Raw genomic sequence first — 25114 nt, 5'->3', positions numbered from 1 at the left:
AAACGCTATGATTTGTTAGAGGAAACAAAACCCTCATATTAGTGGCCTTCTTTATCTTGGCTTTCTGAAAATTCCTTTAAAAATGAAATAAATAGTGTGTTGCATCATTAATACTAACAGATGCATGAAGAATTTATGTAATCTGACACAATTTACATGTGTTTTGAGTTTATGGATGCCTTCATTAGGACCGTGAAAGACTAGAAAATCTCCAGTGCCACCATGTAGTATAAGCTCCTTAAGTCCAAATGGAAATTTAATTTTAAATAGTTTAATAGAAGTTCTCACTTATAAATTGCAAATATTGAGTATTTTTGTAAGGCAACTTTCATAATGTATACATGCTGACATGCCCTATAACTACATTTAGGGAGATCTGGCAGTTAGTACTTTTCTCATTTCAACTCACTTTTAAATTATGTCCATAAGTCAGTTTATGAGAGAATTGAAGAATGGATCATCAGGATCATCGAGAACAATCTTCTTACCTCACTTTTCATCCACTAGGGCAATACGCTGCCTGAATTTTGTAATACAGGACCACACATGGAGACAAAAGAGTGGAGTTTCGAAGCAGCTGGTTTGAAATTAAGAGATAAATCAGTTTGCAACAAAGTTGCATAGTACACACTTCATGTGTAATACATACATATTCTAAATATATTTTACTATGTAATTAAATAGCAATTTAGCCTGTGGGTCTTGTACAATATGCAGTTCTTTAAAGTATAACATACAACTTTTTTCAAGCCATTACATTGAAGCATCCAGGTGTTGGATTACAGGAAAGTAATAGAAACATATAATGGCTTGGGTTGGAAGGGACCTTAAAGATCATGTAACTCTAAACCCTCTACCATAGGCAGGGATGCCACAAACTAGATCAGGTTGGCCAAGGCCCCATCCAGTCTGGTCTTGAACACCTCCAGGGATGGGACATCCACAACCTTTCTGGGCAGTCTGTTCCAGTGCCTCACTACCCTTACAGTGAAGAATTTCCTCCTAATGTCTAATCTAAATCTATCCTCTTTTAGTTTCAGACCATTCCCCCGTGTCCTATCATTATCTACCCAGATCTCCTCAGAACCTTTTCTTCTCTAGGCTGAACATCCCCAGCTCTCTAAGCCTTTCGTCATAGGAGAGGTGCTCCAGCCCTCTAATCATTTTTGTGGCCCTCCTCTAGATTAACTAACTGTAACAGATCCACACCTTTCTTGTGCTGGGGGCCCCAAACCTGGACATGGTACTCCTAGTGGGACCACAAGAGAGCAGAGTAGAGGGGGACAATCACCTCCCTCTACCTGCTGGTCACAACTCTTTTGATGCAGCCCAGGATGATGCTAGCCTTCTGGGCTGCAAGCTTGCACTGCTGGCTCATATTTAGCCTTTCATTTTGCCAGAACCCCCAAGTCCTCCGCAGGGCCGCTCTCCATGAATTCTTCTCCCACTCTGTTCTCCTGTCTGAGATTGCCCCGAGCCAGGTGCAACACCTTGAACTTGGACTTGATGAACCTCATACAGTTCACACGGGCCCACTTCTCCAGCTTGTCCAGGTCCTTTGGATGGCATCTCTTCCTTCACTGGTATGACCCACACCACTCACCTTTGTGTCATCTGCTAATTGCTGAGGGTGCATTCAATCCCACCATCTATGCCATTGATGAAGATATTGAAAAGCACCAGTACTAAGACAGAACCCTAAGGGACACCACTCATCACCAGTTTCCAGCAGGACATAGAAACATTGACCACTACTCAATGCCTGCCATGTGATGGCTATCCTGCCAAAGATGGAAACCCTGGATGAAGGAGATACAAAAGATGCAAAAGATGTTGCAGACCTGGATGACAAAAATTAAAATCAAATATATAACATTGAACTCTAAACCTTCATTCTTCCAAACTCAATTTTCTGATTCAATAAAGGTTGCATCTAAATCAAAGTTTTGCTTCCCAGAAATGGTCCAATATGGACTACCAGCAGCAAATCTCTGAAGTTGCATCATGGAACTATGTCCAAATGGTTTTTTATGGTTCCCTGCAGTTCCTTTTTGTGGTGGTATTGTTCTAAATATCCTAATGAACCAGGACACTGCAGACCTGGGTGAATGCACATGTAGAAATGAAAGTTTATTGATAGAGTGGTTTCCAGCTTTGAAAGACACACAATAAAGTGATTATCACATTATATTAAGCTGCTCTAGATTTTATTTTGTACTCCTTCCAAAACAAATTATTCAGGACTTGGACAGATCATTTAGACATTGGTCCCATAACACCATACCCTTTCCTTATAAAATGTGCTGAAAGTGCATGATGTCATGTAGAATCTGTACAAAATTTCATTTGATAGAGAACATACACTGTTTAAAAGTATAAATTTAGGCCTTACATAAGACTTTCAGCCTATACGGTGCCTATCAACAGGTCTGAACAAAACAGTCATCCCTTACCAAGTTTAAGAACAAACTGAACAAAACTTTCATCTCTTACCAAGTTCAAGAACAAATTCATCTTTGCCTTAGTTTCTTTTCCACTGCTATCCCTTCCCCATCCTTTGCCATTAACCCCAAGACTTTTGCCTACAGTCTCTGAGTATAAAAGCAGTGATTCACTGTTGCATATTGCCTTGTGCATCCACATACATTAGTGCTCCATGGACCCAGAATTAAACCTAATTTTGTAGTATTAATTTGTTCATTGAATAAACTGCACAAGCAACCTTGGATGGGCCTTTGCTCTCCAGAATATTGTTGCTGGTGATGATTTCCTGCTAATAGTTTGTTCAGGTAAGCAGTCAAACTTCCAGTCTCTGAAAAGAACAGGCTGAGAAAAGAATGTTATTTCTGTCTTCCTCCTGACATGGAAAAAATTCTTCAGCAGTTTAGCTCTTTTGGGTTGGTTTTGATATTGGGGAACTAGCATTTTTCATAAAGGGTGCCTTATTGGACAGTAATGGAAATATCTTAAATGTTTCCATTTCAATAAAAATAAATTTCAATATTCAATAAAATTCCATTTCAATAAAAAAATAATTTATGAAAAACCAACTCATTCTCATTTCAAGACTGTAAAGAATGTTTATAGCTTTTCTCTCTTTTTTTTTTTTTTTGGTCACGGGGTGAAGCATGTTCTATCTTCTACATAACTATAACGTCAGTAAGCAGACTCTATAAATGAAAAGAGAGGAGAACTTGGTTCAATACCCATCCTGACTTGTCTGTACCATCATTTTAATAGCCATTAACAGATCTATCTACCTATCTATCTTTTAATTTCTTTTGATTCCATTTGAACCTTGAATAGCTCCTATTTAATCATGATCTATGCTTCCTTTAAGTCTGTTACCTGATTTACCTGATTTTCTAAAGAAACTCTAATGAGATCAGGTTGAACTTTTTTTTTTTTTAATTATTTTTTTTTTAAGTTATTTGAATATCTTTACATACATAGTTTTGAATAGTTAATTTGAAAAAAAAAAAAAAAAAAGGAGGTTAAATGGCACTGGCAACTTGCTGAAGTTCTGAAGGCTATCATTTGATTTGCAGATAATTAATGTAATGTTATTTCAGTTTTCTGAAAAACTACATATGCTCTTCAGAAGCTATAAAGCATCCTTGTGGTAACTAATTGCTTAAGAATGAAAAATTAATAGAAAATAATTTTTTTTTTATTTTTACTTTCATACTATAAATGGAGTATTGTAGAAAGAGAGGGACAAGAGGAGAACATTCACATACAAGTAGACAACAGATCTCATAATGTAGACAACATCTCATTTGAATTTGGGAGACATTGAAATATAACATGGAAGATATATGGATATCGGAATGATAATGTGAACTAGATTACATGTACAGGGGGATGAAAGAGAAATTTGGAAGCAAAAATTGCAATAAAACATTCTGATCACATTTCAAATAACACAAGCATCACAGAATGTAGCCATACTGATAAAGGGCCATATAGTGATCTGTCAGAGATGTGACCGAGAACAGGAACTGGCTATACAGAAGCCTAGGGGCCTACATTATGTTATCAGTTTCAGTAGTGAGGAGAAGCAGAGAACTGTAAAAGGATACATTGGTGGATGGTTGTTGTTGGGTTTTGTTTTTTTTGTTGTTGTTTTTTTGTTTGCTTGTTTTTTAATCATTGTATCAACAGTGATGGCTTTCAAACCTTTCTCAGTCACAAAGAGTGTAATATTTATATCACTTGTATTCAAAAAACACATAATTCCCAAAACTGACTTTTATTTTTTACACCACCTTGTTCATATTATAAGAACACTGTGTAGCATCCTCAATATAATTTGACGTACTATTTCTAAGATGTGAATTTACATAAATATTTTTGTTGCTAACAAACAATACAGTTCCAGAACAGTAAATAGCTTAGCAAAAACAGGAGTTCAAAATGAATTAATTGCCAGTGACTTCAATATCATATTTGCTCTGTTTCCTAGTAAAAATGTTGTTTTGATTCTTAGCAGTGCCTTAAAAACAGCATGGGAGCAGGAAGTCAAGCTGTGTCCCTTTTCTGCTCATGCATCACCCACAGTTCTGCAATTACAACTTACAGAGGGAAAAGGGAAAAAGAAGGAAGGAGAATAGTTTCAGGTATCAAAAAGAAAGAAAGAAAGAAAGAAAGAAAGAAAGAAAGAAAGAAAGAAAGAAAGAAAGAAAGAAAGAAAGAAAGAAAGAAAGAAAGAAAGAAAGAAAGAAAGAAAGAAAGAAAGAAAGAAAGAGAAGGAAGGAAGGAAGGAAGGAAGGAAGGAAGGAAGGAAGGAAGGAAGGAAGGAAGGAAGGAAGGAAGGAAGGAAGGAAGGAAGGAAGGAAGGAAGGAAGGAAGGAAGGAAGGAAGTTAAAACTTCTTGCAATATCACATTAGTAATATAACAAGTAATCCAGCCAATACCCCAGGTGTGAACTACAGGGTGATTTAAAAAAACAAACAAACAAAAAAACACAACCAACCACCACCACCACCAAACAAACAAACAAAAGGCAGGATGAAGTGTCCCTTGAAAAAAAACAAAAGCAGTTTCCCATGATAGAGATGCACCACACTAGGTATAGTCTACAACACATTTGTCTTCAAAACCACAGGTTTTTCCATTTAAAATTAGAAATAAAGACGTATAGACTGACTATGAGGAGATCGATATACAAGCACTGATATCTTTTAGACAGGAGAATTATCTCCCTAGGACAAATGTAGAAGCTTGTTTAATTGATACAATTTAAATTAAATAAGGGAAGAACAAACACTGATATAGTAGAGAAGCATTATGTTAAAGCATAAGGGATGGAAGGAGAATGAAGGGGTAATTACTAAAACAATAGTCCTCTTTTACAGTAGCAGCATCTGCAATATTATATAGTTGTACATATATCCCCTTTCTTTTGAGACAGTATTGAGATGCAGAACCTAGTCCTGCAGAGTTTCTCCACTGGCAAACCTTTGTATATTTGCAAAATACCTCTATCAAGTTGTCTTTATATGGCAAAATCCTAATTTTTTGGAAGTTCTCATTTCCTAACACTGCATAAGCCCTTTGGGGCATGGTAATGCCAAATTTACAATCCTGCTGTGCTTTTTATGCATGTGTTTTCAAAAAGAAATGTTTATGCTAATACAGAAAAATGCTTAAATCAGCCCACAGTGTGTCATTTATATGTTCCCATTTCTTAGGAATGTATATATATATATATATATATATATATACAAAGGTGTTTCTCCAGTCTTAATTTCAGCATTATACAGAAGAAACTAGAAAATAAAAACATTAAATATTTTGGTTGTATTTGAAAATTATTAAACATGACATTCAATGCATCATCTGTTAACAGCATATATTTCTTGTGTTGCTTCTCAGGATGTAATCAAAGAAAAATAAATCACCAATATGTCAGATATGGAAATTTAAACCTCAGTAGCATATAAGCATTTTTTATGCTATATTCATATATAAATATTAGCCTTCCCATGTGGAACTTTTCTTTATTCTTTCCCATTTATTGTATAATACAACTCTGAAGTATGTTTGATATACTGCCATTATCATAGTGGGATAAACACAGAATAGAAAAATGCTTATTAAAAAAAAAAATAAGAAAAAGAAAAGCGGGAAGAGTACTTTTCTGTAGGAAATACCAGCTAGCAGTAGGGTTCTCTGACTGGTTCTCTGACTGGCTTCTATCTTTGCTGTCCCACATCCTTTGCCACTCAGAAGGCTACCAAAATAGCACCCTCAGGCAGAACTGCCAACCTTCACAGCAAGCAGGGGTTGGTTTCTGCACACGAAGAAAGAGAGTCAGGGCTCTTTGTGTGCCCTGAATCACAGCCTGCTAAACATAAAGCTAAACCTAAAAGGTGTGTTTAGGAATATGGGTTAGTTCTTCAATATTGACCTTTGCACCTTGAAAACTGGGGGAAAAATGCAGGTTATCATTTCAGTATATAAGCCCCAAGAGACCATGAAGCTGATCTCACGCACAATTTTGTTGCTCTTATCTTGTACTGAAACCAACATATTTCAGGGAAAAAATAATAAAAAAAATCCTTGACTTTGAAGCCTACTTCATGTTTCGTTTTGAGTACTTAGTAGCTTCAAGAAATTTACCAATTAAACAACATTGAATATCTTAATTTTCATCAAATTTATTCTACCTAGAAAAAAAGGTCACTAAAACTGATATGGCAGAATATAAAATTAAACTCAATTATAAAAATTAAGCCTGACCTACTGCATATGTTTTTTTAAATTATCCCCTTTACTTTTGGAAGTAAAAATTCTTGCAGAATATAAATCTTCTATTTGATTACTAAGCCATATCATAACAAGTTAAAAACATGCTGTATAAAGAGGATTAGTAAATTTTGTTAAAAACACACATTTCTTCAAAAGTTTATTTTAATGAAGAACAGGACAAAAAAAAAAAAAAAAAAAAAAAAAAAGCTATAGATAAATATTTGTGTTTTTTTGTTGTTGTTGTTATTGTTGTTGTTGTCTGCTTCTTACTACATCCTTAAGCATAACAAAGAAAATAATGGAAGTTTTAATGCTATGCTTTTTTAACCCGGCCCTGAAAATGCTCTTCAAAGAAGCAACAACATTAGTTCAACTGTATTATGTATTTCTAAACTTAATCCTTAGTAATATAAGATTTTTAATATTACTTAAAAGGTTGTGATGAAAACTCTAGAGTAATTTGTCACAGAACATCACTGAATAACAGTACAATTTCTGTAGACATGGTTAACTAAAGAAAAACAGGTGTTGAACTGTGCACTGCATGCTTGCAAACTTGCCTTTGTCAAGTACATCAGTGAAACTGCCATACAGAAAAACATAATCGAAGCCTGAAATCCCACCTTCAAACTGGATTGAATGTATTTCGGTTATTCCAATGAGCTGCTGTTTTAACTGAGTTTCAAGTCAAGTCTATCAATTTCTCTGCCCTTCTCCACTTTTTTTTTTTTTTATTGTCTCATTTTTTCCCCACACTTTTCCTATCAGAATCCATACTGGAACCTCTGGTATTGTACCCCACTACCACTTCACAGTTGAACAAATATTTAGATAACAAAGCAACCTCAGAAATACCCTGCAGAACCCACTGTGCCTACTCAGAGACATTTGGCAGGGTATAATTTTCCTTGATGCCAGCTCCCTATCTCAGTGGAAAGGGACGTACTTGCTTGTAGGACGATCCTGTCTGCCTGAATCAGCTTGTGTGAACGTGAGGATACAAGCCAAAGAGGCCACTAGATAGTACCATGTAATATATGCAACATAAACAAACAGAATATACTTGGCCAATTTACAGTTTGGTCACCTATTTTCAGATTGCTAGTTCAATACTGTTGCCTAACTCTGTGATTCTCGGGTCAGTTCAAGACAAGATTTTAGAGTGAATAACCAGTGGAAGACTGGAGTGAATGGGATTTTCAAACTCGTAGTCTACAAGACACTCAAATTTTCCACCATAAGACAGCATATTTTCACAAGAAGACTTTCAATACTAAATCTTCATGGATAGCTTTGATGCAGAGAGCTTAACTTTTCACAGTACCTCATCTATGATAACTTATTTTGTGGGAAATTTATGTTAAAATATTTTGCAGTTTATCCTGTATTCATCTGAACTGCAGGTTTCAGCATCCTTCATTGAAAATATTTTTTTTTTTTTTAGTTCAATAATGATATATCAGAATACATGGTTTGTTTATGTCAGCTTTGGAGATCTGAAATGAATGCCTATTTTTACCCTTATTTCAAAGGTAAATTGTGTCCATGCTTTGACTGAAACATGATACTTCTCAGTTCTCCTTATTAATCATACTTTCTATTTCATTTATCTGTATTAAAACATGTTAAGCCTTGCCATTAAGATTACATCTAATTAATCAGTTATGCTCACAGAATAGCTAATAATTTAGAAACAATGTCAAAAGATATTGAAATGCAAATATACATATGTCAACCAAATATGGCATGCTCTGAATCTTCACTAAATTATAGTTAAGATTTTGTTAAAATTCAGCTACAGTTAATTGTTTATTCTTCAGGGGAGAAGAGGGAGGAGGAGCAAGGTGAATAGAAAGTACAGTCTATCTTTCTTGAGAAAAGGCTGAACCTAGGTTCTGTTTTTCTGTGAAGTCTTTCTGCACTAATTTCTAGAAAAGAGCAACGTCCTTCTGCACATGCATCATGAGGACAAAACCCTCCAAGTCTTTATGCAGTATAGCTTTAGACTAGTTTTACTGTTAGAGGGTATTGAATTTTATTCTCTGGTGAAAAGGATAGTGACTCCCTGTACATTGGGAAAAGCTTGTAGATGTAAGGATGCACTAATAATTTTGTTAGTCTTTATTGGTTCAGCAATAATTCCCCCAGCCTCCCTAGTGATTTTGTACCACAGCCAAGAGTTATTCACTCGGCCACTGAAAATACTAATTCAATGCTATCATAAATGCTACTGCCAGATTCAGCTCATTCTAAAGAGCAGTATTACCAATAATTATATCCTTTCACAGCAAATCGATGTATCTAGTCAAAAAACAGAAAGCACATCTTGGTTTGCAACCATCATTTAAGTACAGCTATGCTAAAACCATAGTTTTACTTTCAATTTGTTAAAAAAAAAAAAAAAAAAAGTGCCTTTTATACAGTTATTTTACATTATCTGTGTATTCATTCACAACGATGCCAATCTTTTTCATGAAGTGATGCCTTAATAGTAATTCTAATACCAGCAATTAAATCCTTAACCTGCTATTCCTCTCATTAAAACGTGTAACAGAAACAATTTACAATTTATTATTGTAAAATGATATTGGAAACCTATTTAGTGTAGACAAGGAAACAGAGGAAGACTATACAGTTAAGCATAGAAAATGGAAGATTGTGAGTCTAATCTTTTTATTTTATAGGCAGAAGTTTTATCAACACAAAGTTACCAAAATTTGAAAGACAAAAATGAGTTAGATTTGTAGAAAAGTAACTGCGTGATAACTAGAATTGCTATGGAGATAGTTAGGAAGATGGGATTATTAACAATGTTAAGTATTGAAATGAGGTTGAGGACTCTTCATTAGCCAAGAATAAGAGGACACTAACTACTTCAGAGAAAGTGGTTTCTATGGAAGCCACAGCAGAACCTACACTGAGACGGAGCTCTAAGAGAAAGCTTACTTCCACATTACATTGTTTTCTTCTTGACCTTCTCTGTCTTGTCCAGAATCAAGAGTATATGCATTCTGGGAAAGGTATCTGCAGGGGAGGAAAGATATTTTTAAGTTAAAAATAAACAAATAAGAAGAAAGAGAAAAAGATAATAAGGAGAAGTGAGGTGGGGGAATAAAAGGATGCAAGCTCCTTGTATCTGTCTGGAAGGTGGAGGAATCTGTGGAGGAAAGGCTGGGAAAGAAATAAGCCACAAGCAGGCAGGATGTTTCATTTCTTTTTCAAAGACTTAAACTAGATTTTGTAGTTCACAGTGTATACCTGTGGGAGATTCTGGTAAAACATCCCACATTGCTCTCTGAAGGTAGTCGTTTTATGACAGTATGAAAAACTAAAGGTCACAAAAGCCATACACAAAATATATTAAATGTGTATTACCAATTTGCAAAGCATGACACAAGGGAAGTAAATTCCCACCTGACTACATAATTAGTAAAGTTATGCAATTTTTATTTACAGTTTAATATTTACTCTTTAAAAGGCTATGAAAGTTTAGAATTGCTATGTCAAAAAATGCCTTTGGTTTCGCACTCAAGTTCTTTTGTGCACTGAATAAGGGTGTAGAATATATGTAGTGCTGGATTACTGGTAAATCACCATGGGAATATTCTCAGATATTGTGAAAACTTAAATTATGTTTTGTAGTTGAAAGGCACAGTCTGTATTTGCAGAGATTGATCACAATATGAAGTTTTGTTTTATTATCATTAATATTATCAGCTAGAAGAAGAGAAGAAAAAAAAAAAAAAAAACAGTAAAAATATTAAAGAAAATCTGCTACACTTCTTAAACCACAGGTAAAAGACTTATTCTGTTGTTGCTTCCTCTGTTAAGTAACTCATTAAAAATGACTAAAAAATATATACAGCAAAACAGGATCTAATTTTATGGGCTACTCTGCTAAGTGGAAACAATTTTACTGATGTTTCTGATTAAACAGAATATATATATATATTTATATATATAAAGCGACTATCAACGTATTGATAAACATTCTTTGGAACCACTCTGATGGCAGAATCTAATTTTCTGGGCTACTCTGCTAAAAGGCAACAATTTTTCTGATGTTTCTGATTAAACTATGACCAGTATTGCTGACAGATGTGTAACTGAATAAAGACATTGCACTTTATTTGTAGTTGTTTTTAATGAATTAAGCAGTTTTGCTTTAACAGTAAAGGAAAAAAATATATATGCCAGCACAGATTTGATTGAATTTTCATATTTATGTTAAGAGACATTCCACCATTAAATTGAACAGTTGGTAGGTTCAGATTTCATACAGTTTTGAATCTAAAGATTTAAAGGATTTTAGAAACACATAATTAACCAGAAAACATGATTTTCATAATCAATACATAGTTTTGATTGTCCCTGTGAATATTAAATTCTCACGGGTTTTGTTTAAAACCATTAATCTGGCAAAAAATTGCTGTTAACATTTAACAAAATTAATGATTTTGTTAAACAGCCGTCATCAATAGTATGTTTTTGAGTAAGCTCTTCCCTCTTTTTATTATATACACATTATAAAGCCAGCAAACGCAGACATTTATTTGTCTTTTTAACAAAATACATTCTGAAAACTAAGAACAAAAGACATTCTGAAACTGTTCTAAAACTAGATGTACACACAAGCATCTGTATCACCTTGAAAAAAATAATTTTAACAGAACTAGTTTGACTTCAGAGACAATACAAAGACAACAGAGATCACTGCTGTTTAATTGGTTTTACTCTACCATTATCCTCTTTAATAAAATGAAGGCTACAATGTAAAAAATAAAACTATTTTAGATTGCTCTATATTATATATGATATCCTCTAACCATACAGTGACAGAGAACTCCATTAACTGGTAAATACTGTGTAGGCAGTAATATCTTTAATTTTATTTCATAAATAATAACAGCATATTAATAATATAATCTATTTATTTTTTTAATAATAGATTAATAGATTAATAATCTATATATTTTGTGTATTTTTCTTTTGTTATTTTCTACTACAGTTTATTCATTCTATGATTTATTCCATCTGTCTTAGGGTTTTAATTTTTGTTTTGGGGGGAGGAAGCTGTCTTTTTGTTTGTTTATTTGTTTTAAAGCAATTTCTATGTTGTTTGATTCACTCTGATATTTTTTAGGTATGGAACAAAAACATTTTCCCTATTTCCCAGATAGCAAACTGTGGAATAGAAAAAGAAAACAAATACCTAAATCATTTGTTGTATTTGTTAAGAGATTAGATTTTGAAGTCAAATTTCATCACTGTCCATACCTTTCTTCTAAACTCAGTTTTACCATAATTTCAGTATCCTGTGCTCTTAATTCTAAGTTTTATTTGTATTGAAGCTTCAACTTAATTATTCAACTTAAATATAATGGTTAAAAGCTACTTGGTAAATCTAATACAATTATATGGCTAACCAAATGCTTTTCAACATCCAGTCGCACTGAGCATTCTTCAACAAACTCTAATTTCTGAACATTATTATGGTATTTGTAAGCATTCATAAAGGATAAATTTTATCCCATTGAAGCATGAGGACTCTGAATAATAGTGAATCTCATAACCAGCAGCTTAAGCAAGCATCTTTCTGTCTGCAGGTCATCATCAGACATTTGCTTTGTTTTTTCAACAGTTATATCATGTACTTTGTTGTCAAATCTGCTTTTTGTTTTCCCTCTGTTGATGAAAAAGGGGAGTGGAATGGAAGATAGAACACGGGAATCATTAACTGTGCTCAGCCTGCGATCACAATCAATTTATGCCTGATTCTAAGGGCCCTCAGAACATTTCCTCCACATGCTACCCTACACCATGGGACACAAGATGAGTTGCAGATCTTTATGATACACCCAAGTCAGGACACTAATCATCAGTACTGCATCATGCTATAAGAAGAAAAAAGACATGAAGGACACAAAGTCTTACATTCATGCAACAGTAACAAAATTAAATGACTTAGCATTGTTCCTGGTCTTTGACTGATTGCAGCTTACTGAAGCAGAAAAATAATAAACAGAAAACAACAAATGACATTTCAGGCACTTACATAAAGCCTTTCTCTTACTGAGGTACAGATGCATTATGAATAGTAGTAGGTTAAAACTGTTTGTGCAGGTAAAAATGTGAAGAAAGTGTTCGTGAATATGCCTGAACTGGGAACCATCAAAATCAAAATTCTGATTAATATTCAGGTACAATTTTTGCAGTTTTGATTACCTTTAGTTAGCAGCTTAACATTTTGCATGCAGTTCTGTGCTCCACAATATAAAAAATATATTAAGATACTCTAAAGTGTCCAGAGGAGGGCAACAAAGCTCGTAAAAGGGCTAGAAGTTATGTCCTATGAGAATAGGCTGAGGACATTTGGTTGTCTCATCTGGAGAAGAGGAGGCTGAGAGGTGACCTCATAGATCTCTGCAACCTCCTGAGGAGGGGAAGCACAGAGGGAGGTGTCGGTCTCTGCTCCTGGTCACCAATGGCAGGACAGGTGGGATTGGCAAAAAGCTGCATCAAGGAAAGTTCAGACTGGACAAGAGGAAAAATGTCGTTACTATGAGGGTGGTCAAAAACTGGAACAGGCTTCCTAGGAAGGTGGTTGATGCCCCGTGTTTGTCAGTGTTCAAGGGGTGTTTTGACAATGCCCCAAATAATATTCTTTATCTTTTTATTAGCTCTAAAGAGGTCAGGCAGTCAGACTAGATGATCTCCATAGGCTCCTTCTAATTGAACTATTATATTCTATAGTGGTACCACAGAATGCACAAAAACACTGTATTTATTTCTCCTTGTTTAAAAGCTGTAAAATTATAATATTAACAGAAATATGTGTTAGATCCCCTTTCTTTATATGCAGCAGAAATGCAAAACACACTGAAAAGACAGCAGATAACAAAAATTGCAAATAATTCTGGAAGAAAATCAGGCTCATGGAGAGCTAGGAGATGCTCCAAATAAATATGCTTGCAGATCCTATATTTTATCCCCTAGTGTATAGGTATTATAATACAGTCTTTAATGGCTGTTTACATATTCCCTCCCCAGAAGACCTCCCATTCCATGCACAGTGTGGCAGACTTCATAAAGGGAGAGTTACTTCACATTTTGTTTAATTTTTGTTACATAAATTATTTACTGCCCACAGCAGATAAAGCACTGAACACAGAGTTATCAGTTTTCTCACTATAGCTCTATTGAGGAGAGCTGGCACATCCATCTGATACCTTTATTCAAGAATTCTTCCAGAGTAGGAACCAATCCTCTAGGGTACAACAGACAAATTATATCTATTGCACATATTACACACTTTTCTATCTATAGCATACTAATTGTAGTCTACTTCAGGTGTAGAAATGATCTTGTCAAGTGCCTTTGCATAAGTACTGGAGAAAAAAAATGCATTACTACAGGATGCTGCTGTGAATTTGTGCAATATCATCATATTAGATGATCTTTTAGTCATTCAGGGGTACAAAATCATGAGCCTTGCAAAGAGAAAGAAAAAGAAGGAACTTAGGTATTGCCACCTAATTTGCAAGGCTTCCTGACTGTAAAGGAAGCCTTTACAGTCTGTTAAGTCTATTTAGCCTATGAGCACGAAGTCCATTCCCTAATATAAGGATTTTTTTTTGTGAATTACCTGAAACAATATTTGGAGGGGACAGGGGAAGAATGGTTCTGAGACCACAGAACAGAATCTGCACTTCCTTTGATTCAAACAGGTGCTGTAAAAAGTAGGTTACCAAAACTATATTAATTTCAGAGTTTTCTTCCCATCTCAGCAAACTTACTATTGTGGTTTTTAATTTTTTTTTGTATTTTTTTTATTTAAAAAAATATATTTTATTTTTATTTGTTTGGTTTTGGCTTTGTTTTGTTTAGCTTTTTTTCTTTTCTTTCAACTGCTACTGACTTTTAATGAGAAGAATGAAACATTCCCATTCGATCTACTGTTTCCACCTTCCCTTCCTACCCCTGCAATAGTTTTGTGGTTAGAGCAAGAGGTAAAAGATACTGATTTGGTTCACTACCAGCAATTATCAGAAGCAGAGACCTCGACTGACCTTGCTGTCTGGGAAAATTCTCTATTAGCTTAAAAATATAAATAAAAAGCACCACTAGTTTTCTTTCAGGAAAGAACTGGGTACTCTGTACTCTCTTTAAAAGAGAGTTTAACAGGTGTCTGCCTTCCCAAGAGAGGCAGAGGAATCTGAAACTTCCTTACTAAATATTTCCTGTAGCTGTGCAATGTCTTTGTGCTGCAGTCGTCAGAGCTTCTGCACATGTGCTGCATGGTCAGTTGACACAGGCACACCAAGCTCTCTGTGCATGAACAGATCTGGGGTATGCAGGAAATAAACAACACAGGATTTAACTGTTATTCATCAGAGTGCTCAAAATGACCACTTCTGCGGGAAATCCATTTTCCAAGAATCACTCAAAACAGAAAACAGGATGCTACCAAAGCAAAATAAAGGAGCTGACAATGTCTCAATAATGGGATAATAACCTAAATATCAGACCCCTAAAAATTGTGACATTTAACTGGAAGGTGTCCAAGTCCTTCATGAGATACTGTCCCAAAGTATGTACCCTCAAACTGTAATGCATAGCTTTTGAACACGTGAGAAGCAGGACAACTGTCTTTGCTATAAAAAGTTCTTCATTCTTTGTAAGTGCTATTAAGTAGAGAGTCTCATTATTCAAAGCATATGATATTTAGTTTTAATTTTTATATCCATGACTACATACTAATGTAACAGTTATCACTATTGATTTTTTTTTTTCATTTATGTATGTTGGAAAAATATAAAAAATAAAAAATCTGGTGTATTCAGATAAGGCAAGAGATAAATTGTTCAGTAGATATATAAATAAATAAATAGACCATCCACTTGGCAGTTCCTTTACCCTAATTGGTGGTGGATACAAAGTCAAAAGGACAAAGGAGTAAAGTGTGCAAACACAAGTGGAGACTAACAGCCAAACCATGCACTTAAAATGGATTGTTCATTTGGAATGATTGAAATCATCATCACAGGATTCTGTCTGTAAAACTACGGTGGTTTTCCTGTGTTTTTATGGCATGACATACATCAAAGAATTAACTGAGATTTCTTAGCGTGCTTGTTGGGCAGGAAATTTCAACACACATCTGAAAATCTCGTATGAATAAAAATGTTGGATTTGCCGTAATTCCTACCTCATTTAGTGTAGTCACAGAACTACATGTTCCACAATATTTTAGCAATCCCCTCCATTGCCCCCAACATAATACATTTAACATAGTGAACACTTAGGTTTTTGTTACTGTTTCCTTAAAAAAAAAAAAAAAAAAAAAAAAAAAGGTAAAAAGGTATGTGATAGCAAAACTTCCCTTCACATTTTCTGTTTTTTTTTTTTTTTTTTTTTGTTTGTTTGTTTGTTTTTTGTTGTTGTTGTTGTTTTGTTTTTCCAAATTGATTAGCATCCATTGGTGTCATATTAACACTAGCTGGCATTATAGAACTCTGCAAATTGTCATGCAATTTATTGTGCTAATAGAGTTCAAACATTCTCCATTATCTTTCATTCTCCATATGCAGTTAAAGGATATTACTTGCAGGAATTTGGCTTGATAAATGTTTCATGAGTGGAAGCCAAAGTCTCCTTATCCTTCTTAACCACTAGACTATCTTTCACCAAACAAGAGTTTGTTATTCTGGCTCTCACTGGTAGGAAGGCCGCTAATCTGCTGTCCCCGGGAGGGAGCAGGGGAAGAAAAACAGCCATTCAGTTTGCGTTCTTGCTGAAACAATGTTATGAACCTTTCAATTTGCCATATGCCAAGAGAAGAAGCTCTGAGCAGCTATTCAATACTCCTCCAAAACTGATTGTAATGATGTTTAATTCTCCTCACCCCCTGTGATGCTGTTGCTACAGCAACTAACCATTCTGATCTGGTGAAGCCAAAATTGGTTTCAGAATTTAAAACATTTCAATAGCTTTCGTTTCAGTGTTGCATTTTGACTTTGCACGGTTAGCAAACTGAATAAATATTTAAGCCAGAACCCTATGTGGACACAGTAAACAAGCAAATGGTAAACTTGGGTCTGACAGGAGTCTCTGTTGGTAATTAGGACATTCAGTAAAAAGCACTTTCATTCAGGAAAAGCATTTACCTAAACCCAAATACAAGTGAGCATATCTGCATATCTGGCATGTCTGCTTCATAAGAGTGGTCTAGCTGAAGACACACCTCGACACAAGGAGTATTTTCTTCCTTTGTTCTACTCATTTTTTTTTTACAGAAACCATCTCATTCCTTTTTCATCTTATTCCTTTTTTTTTAATTATTTTTTTCTTTTTTTCTTTTTTTTTTTTTTTTTGAAAAATACAGTGAGAAGTGAATAGGCTTGCTTACGCAGAGGCTTACTCGTCATTGCACACCTTTTCTCTTCTACTGCAATGCTATTGCTTACAGACTTAAAACTTGACTAACTTTTAAAGGCAACAGTAAGTATTCCCTTTGCATCCCCTGGCTTGGTCTGTAACAAGAAATATTCACTTTGAGTAGGAGTCTGCATTCCTTGTGAAAGTAACATGCTTGATAGCTTCAGTGGGAGTCTTAGCTGTAGAAAGAATTCAAGACAAAGCTTATAAATATGATGTGCAGCACTTCTGTGTGCTTCACAGGGCAGACAGAAAGACAGATCTCCACATGCACATACCAATTTTAAGAGAATACTTAAAAGGATTATTGTGAGTTTAAACAAATTCAAAGTATGCAGTAATTGCTAAACAGTTTGTAAAATATGTCAGTATCATCCACAGGGAAAAATACTTTTTATATAAGATAAGGAGGGAAGGAGGGAGAGGAACTGCACAGTAATGAAAGGTCTAACTTTGTGAGACAATGCACCCCTGTTGGAAGATTTCAGTAGATCATAAAGAGCCTCACGAACAACACAGTATATAGCAGTCACATATATAAGGTGCCTGACCACCTTTAATAAGCATAGTTACTCATCTGTATGTTCTGGTAATATTAAAAAATTGAAATATGACTCTTGAAGACAAATGAATTTTATCCTTCAGGAGTTTCAAACTGAGACAGTGGAGACAACTGTTTTTTGTATCCTTTGCATTTACTTAAAATTTCATATTGATAAAAACAACAACAACAACACACTAGGTAAGCAGTCCTCTAGCTAAAAGAGTTGGCTCCACAAAAGAACAAAATAAACATTTTTAGACTGTCCCTGGCTTCACATTATGGGCCAGGAATGGAACCAGACTCAAAAACAGCTACCACAGCCAAACTGGAACAGTTTGAAGTTTGAAGTTTGAAGTTTGTCGCCCTCAAACTGCAGTGCATGGTAACAGCCACTGTGCCACTTCATGTGCCTAAGGCAGAGGGAGAAGAGGTACTCCACCAACATCCCCTGTATGCTTTGCGGAAAAAGCCCTGTTCTGACCAAAATGCAGTATGCAGGTGCAGGAGAGCCTAGTATAGCAAGACAAAAAGTGCTAAGAAACAGGAATGATGATGGTTTAGGAGGTGAGAGTGACTTTAACAGAAGAAAGACTAGCATATGGCACCATTTGCGTTTGAGATGGAATTAATTTTGTTGGGTCAAGAACTGAATATGTCTCTGGAGAAGAAGATAAACTGGAGTTAAAATCATTTTGACTGAGAACAAAGCACCAATAGTTATGGAAAAAACAAACAAACAAACAAACAAAAAAACATGGAGATCTACAAAATGGAAGTGAAGCAGCAAGCAGAAATTACTTAAAATAAGCAATTGACTGACTTTTTTGGGGGGGCGAGGAGGACGTAGTTAAATCCATCTGCTTGGACAATGAATGACAAAATTGCAAACAGTTGCAAACACAAGAACATAAAAAGAAGTAAGGTTATTGATTTCTCTCATATTAATGATATATATATTTATATTGGGGGTGGGGTGTTGAGAAGCTTTTTAAACTTAAAACATGAACTAAATTTAACCTGACATCAGGTCTTAAAGGGGGATGGGATGGGGAGTGGAGAAGAAATGATCAAAAGATACAATCTTAATGAATATCACCTAGAATGTTCTGGAAGATGTTGTAATTGCTTAGAAGTGGAGAGGACTTCAATCTTAGATTTGGAAGCTTACTTGCCATAGTAAAACCAAAGGAACTCTTTGAACTGTCAAGTACCACCGTTCAAGCCTCTTGCAACATGTTTCATGCAATATTTATGAAAGGCCCTTTAGAGCAGTCCTAAATTTCACGTATGGTTTTAGCCTAAAGGCAAAGAGTGTTCTGTTGTTGCTTTTAATGTCACATTACATCTCATGCAAGTTACAGGTACATATCAACATCTTGCATTGTATAATCCCACCATACTTCACTGAAATGTTAAGCTTTCAGCACTCTCGCCCACAATATGATAATTAGAGCCATTCAAGTACTAAAATTGGCACATTTCTTTTCCACAGAATATCATGGGTTATTCAGACATTTCACACCCCACCTCCTTCTACAATTTTCTAAGTAGCACTCAGATGGATATAAAAGTGAAGACAGCAAATAGTGTGTGCCAGATAAGACTGTGAAAAGCATACCTTTATCCTCAGTTCTGTTCTTCACCTGTAACACAGAACACCAGACACTTGTTTTCTCTCCTCCCTCACTTCTCCTTCCCCCACCATATGATAATGTAAGATATTCTTCTTTGATCTTTCCAAACATATTTCAAGCTCTTTTGAAGACAGTGTATATATAGTTTCTATAAACCCTTTTAAATTTTTTATATTTCTAAAAGCTTCCTAAAGTATAAAGGGCTTTTAAAATTTAATATTCACACAGCCCATCCTCTTGTGTCTATCTTCAAGAAAGCTGTGAAAACCATGCTGAGTGACCTTGTTCTTTGTGTTACCCTCCTGGAATTTCATGGTTCCCTGCATGAGCAGTCATACAAATTTAGTTAGCATGGAACACCTTGAATATTTCTTGCTAGGAGCTCTCCTTCTGGTATGGATCACTACTCTGATTTTAGGAAGAATCAAGGAAAGAATGTGTTCTTTCTATTTTTATGAATTTTTTCTTCCTTCCTTCCTTTCTTTATATATATATATATATATATATATATATATATATATATATATATATAGCTTTTATGAGGTGATGAAGTGCTAACGAGTAGCTGGAATTGAAAAAATTCCAGGAAGTACTAAAAGCTTAGAGAAAATATTACAAAGAGTAATTGCAATATCCCACTCTTAGCTTAGCTACCCATTTCGGTTTGAATTATATTTTTAAGTGCTTTTAGTTACACAAAACCATATATTCACAGGGATTCATGTCCTACTGAAAAAGTCAGTGTTAAAATGAAAAAAAAAAAAGTAAAAAATCTATGGTGTTTTTTTTTGACATTCCCAAGGTTGGGGAACAGAGTTTAGGGAACAAATGAACTGGAAATTATATCTTTTTCAAAATTCAGGCAGATTCACCAATTAAAATTTTGTCATGATGCTTCAAAAATATATCAGTCATGCATGACTGTTCACAGCCCGGAATTCACAACCTACGCAGAACAGCGTAGTGATGTTACTCCCCTGCTCTGCAGCTAAAGGGACAAACATATGTGAAAGTTGCAAAAATTACAGTATAGGTGCATTCTGTAACTTCATTCCTATGTATTGATTTAGAACGAGGGAGCTGCATCCAAACGAAACATAGCACAATGGACTTCTGTAAATGTATTTGAGATGAACGGAAACAATGGAGGCTTTCAGAAATCCCGTGTTACGTCTTTATATTTCATTATTCAGCAAGGATATGATATGATATAATTAGATGATATGATATGATGATATGATATGATATCATATCATGATATGATATGATTTTGTTAACAATCATAGATGAACTATGATTGTTAACAATCATAGATGAACTATGATTGTTAACAAAAATGAATTTAAAAGTTAGAAAGAAATCACTATGCAATGAAGAAACTAATGGCTGTGATAAGAGAATGGAGGGATGATTTGCATTTTCTCTTAAGAACACTCTATTAGGGTCATTTAGTTTTGCAGTAGAAGCACACAGAAAGCATAGAAAGATTCAGCATAAAAGCAACTGTTTCTGAACAGTGCCTTCTCTATGCAATTAACTGAAATGCCACAGAGGTAAAGGGACTTTAAAAGAGAGTCTTAAGTACTTACAGTCCGAGAGAAAATCATCATGCACTTTAAACAAACAAAAAGCTGAGATATATTTGCAATTTAATATTCAAAAGCAGTGCGGGACATTCATTTATAGCTGTAAATAGTGCATAAACTTTAATGGGTGAACATGAGTAATAGGTAATGGAAGTGATCGGGGGTGACCATGTGCTACGCTGTTATCAGGGAATGTTTCTGATACCATATGCGAAAACTAGGTAACAGTCATTTCTTATTTTCATGGGATATGTCTGAAACGTTTTATGCCATACTTTTATGCCATTACTTTGCTCTTATAAATTGCTGTCTGCCTTTGTGAGTCCTGACTCTCAACTCTATACACAGATATTTTTAATGTAACTATTGCACCATTACAAGCAGGCCACAGCAACAACAGCAATGAGGAAAGTAGAAGTGGTAGGATTTTCCTTGTCAAGCTTGGCAGCATCAGAATTGCAGGCATGAGCTCTATCTGTTAAAATAGTTTCTCTTTTGTGCTGAGAAGCCAAGCAGCATTTGTCACTAGAGTAACACAGAAACAGGAGCTGCTGCTTTGTTACTGAACATTCAAAGGTATCTATTTTATTCTCAATAGCTCTTGCAACTCACAATAAAATCAATGAAGCTTAAACAGAGTCTCAGGATTTCATTCTAAGACCAGTACCATTTCTTAACTGGCCCACAGAAGGGGTGGTTTCCATTGTGTTCATTTCTTACAACAATTCTTAATAAAGCATTTGAGTCAGTCTTGATCAAATTATAAAATTATAGATTGTATATTTTTTAAGCATATTACCCTACAAAAAACTAGTAAGTAGCTATTTACAGCCATAATTATTGCTTTTTAATTAAATGCTGTCTTTGTTACACAGTATTAAGATGACCAGGACATATTTTAAGATGATTCTTTTTTGTTGTTGTTATTGCTATTTTATTAAAATATAAACAAAAAGAATAATATATTATTTTAAGGAAAAATAATTTTCTTTGAGTCCTGGATGAATTATCCTCCATGAAGATTAGGAATTTTGTCCTTCATGAAGTTGCATAAACAAGACTGGACCCCAAGATCTATGAAGAATAGGAAATTAAAATTAATTAGTGACATAAGAGGCTATTAGAACTCCATATTTTTCCTGTTTCCCCTATTATTGATCCATACTTCCTTTTTAGGTCCAGTATAGGAAAACATAGGTGATGAATTTAAGTAAATGTTTATTATTTACACGGTTTTATTTTATTTTATCTTATTTTATTTTTTGTTTAGTTTTATTATTCTCTAGGCCAAATCCTGAACTAATTTTTATTTACTTGTAAATAAAATTTGTCATGAAAATTGAATATATTTGAGACTGCCCCAAGAGAGATACAAATAATAAACAAGCTGAGAATAGTAGAGGAGGGAAATAAATAATTAAATAAATAACTAAGACAGAAGAGAGAAAAATATCTAGAGAGAAAGAAAAAAAATAATAATTCTGAACCTACCGTGGGAGAAAATAAAAAGAATTCCTGTTAATTACTTATAGAAAAGAGTGAAACATGGGAAATATTCTCTTAAGATGAACAAGAAGAACAAATGATTTTCTTCATATATCTACTCCTTAAAGGCAACATTTGCATACTTTGAGAGTCATACTGAATAATCTTGTGATCTGTTTTCTAAGTCCATGCAAATACTTTGCAAGCCTGGCAGAAATTGTTAGTAAGGATTCAGCTGGCTCTGATGTTGGCTTAGAACATTTCAGGCTTGTTCAAAACATATCAGATTCAATATTCCCAGTGGGGAAAAAAAATATGTATATATACACACACACACAATAAAGCCTGTATACTATCAGGAGGCTTTTTGCCTAAAAAGGCAAGCAGCATTATATTTCAGGAATAGCTAGGGACATGATAAATTTACATAAGTCCATTGATCAGAATATACAATCAATACAGTCTGATATTCACAAAGCGACAGAAGAAAATTACTGGATGGAAATAGAGTAGTCAAAACTGATGCAAAGCTGGCAAAGAATGGAGCTGCAAAGGAGTACTTATAGAAGAAATACATGCTATGAAAATAAAGATCTATAGAAAAGGAAAGTATATAGAATCTATAACAAAGAAAGACATAGAGTGGAAAAAACTGGAAAAAGAAAAAAAAATAATTCAACAGATGAAGCTTGTTTCCTCTTCCTCATTCTTATTTCCCAGCACTTTAGCTTGAGTTTTTCATTTTTTTTTATACCCAGAGGAAAGGAACAACGTGGTCCAGAGACCATGGTTTGCCCACTTGCCATGGCTTGCGGGAAGAATAGTGTTGTCAGTTGTCATGGCAAATACTCAGCATCTTTAGCAATAGCTAATTGCCAAAAATAATACCAAAAATAATACCTGCTTGCTACCTCCTGCACCTAATCGCATTCAAAATTTGGTTACAATTAAGAGTTCAAAACTTACTGACAGATGAACTGTGAGCAGATAACCGTATTTCCTTAGGAAGCTATGCTTAAAATCCCTCAGGTCACACACACATACACGACTCACTGTGCACAGGACCTTACATTGTACAGTGTGGTTGAAATGATCTTCCTCTAATGTATATAAACAATAACACATACCAAACTGGCATATGCAGGGTATAAACAAGTAAAATACTTAAGAGTTTATAATCATGGCCATTGCATTATGTAGAAATTTTGATATGGGCTTTTTAAAGATACCTGGAGCAAGAATTAAAAAATGAACAAAACCTGTGAGAAGATGAAATATAATAACTCTGTGGGAGACAAGGAGTACTTAAGGTTATATGGCAATTAACTTTATGATTTGCCCTTTCTCTTGTTACACCTTCCATTGTGTGCCTACAATATTAGATGTTCATCTTCAAATTATGTATCATTATAAGGATTGTATGACATTTCTCCCCAGTATGTTTCATTTTCAGTTGACAGACTGGTAAACTGAGGCAGCATGATTTGAACCTACATAAGGCTATCTCACAGACTGCGAAGGGAGCCAAACTCTTCCATCACAATTTTGTGCTATACTACGTTGCAGGCTACCTTGACCAAAAGGCTTCATTCAAAAAGTAACAAGAAAAACAAGACATTTCACATCAAGACAGCACTTAGAACATAATTGTGAGGGGGAAATGATCAACAACACAGAACAGATAGGTAAATTCTTCCAAGCCAGGAAGAACTGGCCTCCTTCCAACACGTTATTATCCTTTTCCAGTGCAAGGGAGCTGTTTTACCTTTGCTCTCCGTGTCCTCAGCTGGTCTTCTAGTAATAACTGTGGTAATAAGCCTCTCTCTCCATAGCACGGAAAACTCCTGTCCCCAGAAGGCTACAGTCCAAACATGCAAAAACAAAATAAAATGAAAGACAACATAAAGAGACCTCAGATATTACATTCATATCATGCACCTTTGTCCCATTATTGTATTTTCTTTTGCAGTCCATCAGGGATAATTTCTATTCCATGCTATCTTCAAATTTATATATATTATTATTAGGAAAGCTTGCCTTCCTCTTTGATGTCCTTTCAGGTATAGATGTCCAAATAGATCTTGCCTTGGAAAAAGAGAGAGTTGGCCTATATCAGTTGCTGTAATGAAGCAGAAAGAAACAAAAATGTCTTATTGAGCCCAAATGGTGGGAGGAGAGAGGATTTATCTTCCCTTGTGAAAAAGGGGTTACACTAACAAAACTCAGCAAACAAGTGCACAAACTTTTTTCAAACTACCCTTCAAAGTACAAATCAACACCACACTTCAATCAGGAATGTATCTGTCACAAATGACATTAATGCCACTGCTTATTTCAGCTGCCCTAAATAAAATAATGAATTTTTCATCTCTGGGAAAGACTAGGATTAAAGTGCTTGTGTTTTGCTTTCACTGTTACAGAATTGCAGATAAGCATTGCTGCTGAAGATTTTCTCATAGAATAGAAACTACAAAACCTTTAATTTGGAGCTATTAAAATACAGTAGTGTCAGAACATGATCATAACGAAACTTAAATAGAATCAATTACTTAAAATAAAGCATAACCTTTTCTTCCATTGATGGGAGAATTTGCAGAAAAGCCAGCACATATGCAAACAATATGCTCTTATGCTATTTACTCTCAGAAACATAAGGGTAAGACCCCATGTGAAT

General features: G+C 34.7%; 1 long non-coding RNA gene across 3 annotated transcripts in view; it reads right to left on the bottom strand.

Annotated features, from left to right (window-relative positions):
• The window catches only part of LOC311431136, a 71200-nt gene extending 46591 nt beyond the window's left edge, over nt 1–24609 (bottom strand). For 2 of the 3 annotated variants that reach the window (XR_014689264.1, XR_014689266.1), the window contains exons 1-3: nt 24478–24609; nt 24206–24298; nt 9712–9778 (exon numbers count right to left, since the gene is read on the bottom strand). This is a non-coding gene — a long non-coding RNA (uncharacterized lncRNA). Of the gene's footprint in view, nt 1–488; nt 578–9670; nt 9779–24205; nt 24299–24477 lie in introns of all 3 variants that reach the window. The other variant, XR_014689265.1, reaches the window with a different exon arrangement.
• Between the last annotated feature and the right edge of the window lie 505 nt (nt 24610–25114).

The sequence above is a fragment of the Aythya ferina genome (genome assembly GCF_964211825.1).
Source record: "Aythya ferina genome assembly, chromosome: 2".
NCBI classification, from domain to species: domain Eukaryota; kingdom Metazoa; phylum Chordata; class Aves; order Anseriformes; family Anatidae; genus Aythya; species Aythya ferina.
The sequence above is the reverse complement of the archived record's forward strand: the minus strand, read 5'-3'. Positions and strand labels throughout refer to the sequence as shown.